Below are 6,000 nucleotides of genomic sequence, written 5' to 3' on the forward strand. Positions count from 1 at the left end.
TGCACAGAGGGAGAGATCGCTTTATTTGTTTCCTTCATTTATAGCAGTGACAAATCCTGCAGTACTTTCCAGGGCGCGTAGGACATTCACAGCAGGTCCCGGGTTCGACATGGCTCCAACGGGTCAATTTTGGTCATGTAGACATACCAGCACCCAATCTAGAGGAAGGCCATTAATCTACGGGAAATACAATTACCATGGAGGTGACAAACCTGCAGTACTTTCCAGCGTGCATAGAAAATTCATGGCAGGTCCCGGCTTTTGACATGGCCTTGTAATCCAACAGGCCAAGTTTGGTCATGTAGACATACCAGCACCCAATCTAGAGGAAGGCCATTAATCTACGGGAAATATAATTACTATACAGGTGACAAATCCTGCAGTACTTTCCAGGGTGCATAGAACATTCACGACAGGTCCCGGCTTCGACATGGCCTTGTAATCCAACAGGTCAACTTTGGTCATGTAGACATACCAGCACCCAATCTAGAGGAAGCACATTAACCTACGGGAGATACAATCACCATGAGGGGGATACTTTGTGACAACATGACCTAGTTCTTCAAGCGAAGAACATTAACCACTAAGCCAACATCATGTTCACAGGATGTTTCCTGAAATAAGAATACATGCTGGCTTCCAGCTCCTGGGTGTGCATGACAGCAATAGCGAATAATGCTGTAGATCAGCATTTATCCACCTTTTTTTATAGTCGCAGGACCCTTTACGAATATGCAAAATCTTGAGGCACGCCAGTCCTAAATGTAAAAACAAATGTTACTTATCAATGGGAAATCTGAGCCTGGGAGGATGTACACAAATGCCATGATTAAATCAACTTCACATAAGAAGCCCCCCATTAGAGGTCCCTCACCCTGTTATATCAGAAGTCCCCTCATCACATCAGAGGTACCCCAATCACATTATAGGCCCCCCCATCACATGAGAGGCCCCCTATCATTTCCAAGGCCTTCCATCACATCAGACGTCCCTCATCAAATCAGAGGTCCCCATCATATCAGAGGTCCCTCATCGCATCAGAGGCTCTCCCATCACATTAGAGGTCTCTCCATCACATCAGAGGCCCCCATTATGTCAGAAGTTCCCCCGTCACATCAGAGGTTCCCCCATCACATCAGAGGTTCCCCGTCACATCAGAAGCCCCCATCACATCAAAGATACCCCCATCACACCAGTGGGTTCCCCCATCACATCAGAGGATCCCCCATCACATCAGAGGTTCCCCCATCACATCAGAGATACCCCATCACATCAGCGGTTCCCCCATCACATCAGAGGCTCCCATCACATCAGAGGCCCCCATCACATCAGAGAAACTCCATCACATCAGAGGTTCCCCCCGTTGTTTTAGTGGTCCCCTGATTATATCAGGGCCCCCCTCACATCAGAGGCCCCATCACATCAGAGGTTCTCCATCATGTCAGAGGCCTCTGATCACATAAGAGCCCCCCCCCCCCATTCACATTAGAGGGTCTCCTGTCATATCAGAGGTCCTCTCATTACATCAGAGTTCCCCTATCATTTCAGAGACCCCCTATGACACCAGAGGCCCTTCGTCATATCAGAGGTCCCACATTATGTCAGGGCTCCTCCCATCACATCAGAGTCCCCCCATACATCAGAGGGCACTGATACATAAGAGCCCTCCATCACATCAAAATTGTCCCTATACGTCAATTGCCCCTTATACATGAGTCCCTCCATCACATCAGAGTCCTCCCATAACATCAAAGCCCTCCGATCAGAACAGAGTCCCTCATCCCAGCAGAGTTCCCACTAGACCAAAACGCACATTTAACCTTTGTAGTGTTGGGGGAACCTCAATGCAAGGGTAACTTTTGATTTCACCTGAAGTTCAGCTTTAAGTAGCCTATAGGGCCAACCTTACATTTTGCCAGCAAACAGGATCCAGGTCAGATATTAATTGCCAACAAATAATTAATGGCCGGGTTTGCCATCATCACTGACTGGACCTTCTCTAAATATTTTCCCACATAAATGAAAGGATTAGACACAATAGCTAACAATGAAAACACACATTAATAAGACAATGGGCACTAACTATACATTCTCCTCCGACCTGACACGGGGCACATGACACCAGACATGTGTACACCAGAGATTACCTACTAAACCAGGCCAATGGCCATGAAAGTCATATTGATGGAACGTGATATGTACAGGTATGTCGGGATTAGCTGCAGGCAAGAGACTAAGCCTCCTCATAGACTTAGCAGCTCCTATACAATGTGCCGCTAATGAATCCTCTTTGGCATAGCCAGTGTCAGGGTATGTACACACTACAACCAAACAATGTAGCTCCAGGGCTGGTATTGAATATACTAAAAGGTCCCGAAACTAAGATGTCCATGTATCATGAATCAGGGGTGGTCAACTTTCTTCACATAGAAGGCCTCAAGTTCTGCCCAAGATATCACTAAATAGCTGCATATAATATTCAGTGAATACAATGCTACAGAAAGCTGCTGGAGACTTCAGGGATGTTACAAGAGATGGTCAATGACTGCAGATATGATACAAGAGATGGTCAGAAACTGAGGACATGATACAAGAGATGGTCAGAAACTGAGGATATAATACCAGAGATGGTCAGAGACTGTGGACAAGATACAATAGATGGTCATAGACTGCAGAGATGATAAAAAGGATGGCCAGAGACTGCAGATAGGATACAAGAGATTGTCAGAGACTGCAGACATGATACCAGAGATGGTCAGAGACTGAGGACATGATACAAGAGATGGCCAGAGACTGCAGATATAATACAAGAGATGGTCAGACTGCAGACATGATACAAGAGATGCTCAGAGACTGCATAGATGATAAAAGGAATGGTCAGAGACTGCAGATATGATACAAGAGATTTCCAGAGACTGCAGACATGATACCAGCGATGGTCAGAGACTGTGGACAAGATTCAATAGATGGTCAGAGACTGCACATATAATATAAGATATGGTCAGACTGCAGACATGATACAAGAGATAGTCAGAGACTGTGAACAAGATAGAAGAGATGGTCAGAGACTGCAAAGATGATAAAAGGGATGGTCAGAGACTGCAGACATGATACAAGAGATTGCCAGAGACTGCAGATATGATTCAAGTGATGGTCAGAGACTGCAGACATGATGCAGGAGATGGTCAGAGACTGTGCCCATCCTATAGGACAGTGGTCTCTAAACTCAGGCCCATGGGCCAGATGTGGCCTTTTACTTGCCTTTATCCAGCCCTTAGGGCACTATTCCTCCCACTAATACAAGGCAGTATTCCTCCCACTGACACCATAAATGGGGCACTATTCCTTTCACTGATACTAACAATGGGACACTATTTCCTCCCCGAACACGATAGATGGGGCACTATTTTTCCCATTGACACCAATGATGAGGATTATTCCTCCCACTAATATAAATGATGAGGCACAGTTCCTCCCACCAATATCAATGATGAGGTACAGACACCAACAATGGAGTTTATTCTTCCCACCAATACCAATACCTTTTAGCCCCACTGACCACCAAGTCTGGGGCCTTTTCTACTCTCATTGGCCATGGTCCAGCCCTCATAAAGTCTGAAGGACAGTAAACTGGCCCTCTCCTTAGTTTGGCGACCCCTGCTATAGGAGATGCTGGAGATTGGGAACATGTTTCAGATGTTCTAACGCTTGTAGTGCCGCTCTAAGCAAAGAAGGAGAATGCATACAGTCCCACTGGTACTCAGGAATCGGCTGCCAATGCACTTCAGTGCACTGAAAACCAGACCTGACCCTTTTTAAAGTAACAAATGGACTGCCAAATGGAATAGGTTGCCATTGCACTACAGCACACCTAAAACCAGGCCTGACCTTTTTTGATAACAAATGGTCTGCCAATAGGAATGGGCTGCCAATGCACTTCAGTTGATCTAAAACCAGAACTGGCCCTTTTTATGATTAACAAATGGGCCTCCATCGGGATTGGGTTGCCATTGCACTTCATCGCACCTAAAACCAAACCTGACCCTTATTTGGTAACAATTGGGCTCCCAAAGGGAATAGGTTGCCATTGCACTACAGAACACCTAAAGCCAGACCTGACCTTTTTTTGGTAACAAATGGTCTGCTAATAGGAATGGGCTGCCAACACACTTCAGTGCACCTAAACCCAGACCTGACCCCTATTTTTAGTAACAAATGGGCTGCCAAATGGAATGAGTTGTCATTGAACTTCAGCACACCTAAAACCAGACCTGACCTTTTTTGGTGACAAATGGTCTGCCAATAGGCAACTCAACAAGACCTGGCCCTTTTTATGGTTAACAAATGGGCCGCCAATTGAAATGGGATACCAATGTTTCTTAGCACTCCTAAAACCAGACTTGACCCTTTTTTCAGGCTAACCAATGGGCTGCTAATGGGAATTGGTTGTCATTGCACCTCATCACACCTAAAACCAGACCTGGCCCTTTTGATGGTTAACAAATGGGCCACCAATTGAAATTAGCTGCACCTCAGCACACTTTAGCACTCCTAAAACCAGACTTGACCCTTTTTTCAGGTTCAAAAGTTGGTTGCCAGTAGGAATAGGCTGCCAGAGCACCACAACACTCTTTATTGCGTCTAAAACCAGACCTGACCCTTTTTTTTGTCAGTAGCGCATTTCCCATTGTTGTTGGGCTCTACAGGCCAGATCCATTGCAAGTGCATTAAGGTGCCATTCAAAATTACCGCAACGCAAAGGTGCAAAAGGGGCCTTAGACTTTTGGGGGCAACTAAAATTTAAGTTCTTAAGGCTTCATCAAATGAACATAAGATTAGAACACCAAGCTTACAAAAAAAAAAAAATTGGACGACGCTCACATTTTTTGGACAGTTGGCCACTCTTCTTGAGAAGAGGTCTTCCATTCTTTACATTACAACTCCTTGCCATCAATTCATGACATTTTTTTATTTCTGCAGCTTTCCCTCTTGTAGAACGTGACAGGTCCACTTACATTCTTCGTTTTTCTCCAGCTCTTCATAAGCATTCCTCACTTTGTTTGCAGCCAGACCCCCAGCGCAAAGGGCCCCGAATCCAGTTACACTGGAGCTCAAAGCGCCGTTCCCCAGATACCTCGGCTGGCTATTAACCCAGTTTACCCCACAAAGAATTTCTTTAAATTTCCAGCAGAAACAACTGTGTGCCGCATTGTCCCGGCCTTATCTTAAGTGGAGTTCAGTTGCATCATTCGATCCGTCTTCATTCACGGGAATACATGTCCTGCGCTGTATTCCACATTTCAAAGCTGTAATTATTACGGGCAATGTGTCTCCCGCTTGTCGTTACAGAATCTACACTCACAGGCGATCGCTTAGAAAAAAAAAACGGAAAAAAACAACCAAGGGTTTCAAGGAATGGCGGGAATTTAATTTCAGTGTTTAAAACTCTATCAGTGTAGAACTGTTGTTTAACCGCTTCAGCCCTGGAAGATTTTACCCCCTTCCTGACCAGAGCACTTTTTTGCGATTCGGCACTGCGTCGCTTTAACGGACAATTGCGCGGTCGTGCGGCGTTGCACCCAAACAAAATCGATGTCCTTTTTTTCCCCACAAATAGAGCTTTCTTTTGGTGGTATTTGATCACCTCTGCGGTTTTTATTTTTTGCGCTATAAACAAAAAAAGAGCGACAATTTTGAAAAAAAAAAGCAATATTTTTTACTTTTTGTTATAATAAATATCCCCCAAAAATATATAAAAGAACAAATTTTTTCCTCGGTTTAGTCCGATAAGTATTCTTCTACATATTTTTGGAAAAAAAAAATCGCAATAAGCGTATATTGATTGGTTTGCGCAAAAGTTATAACATCTACAAAACAGGAGATAGTTTTATGGCATTTTTATTATTAATTTTTTTTTATTAGTAATGGCGTCGATCTGCGATTTTTATCGGGACTGCGACATTATGGAGGACACACTTTTGACACTATTTTGGGACCATT

Source organism: Aquarana catesbeiana, linkage group LG10 (genome assembly GCF_042186555.1).
Source record: "Aquarana catesbeiana isolate 2022-GZ linkage group LG10, ASM4218655v1, whole genome shotgun sequence".
Classification (NCBI taxonomy): domain Eukaryota; kingdom Metazoa; phylum Chordata; class Amphibia; order Anura; family Ranidae; genus Aquarana; species Aquarana catesbeiana.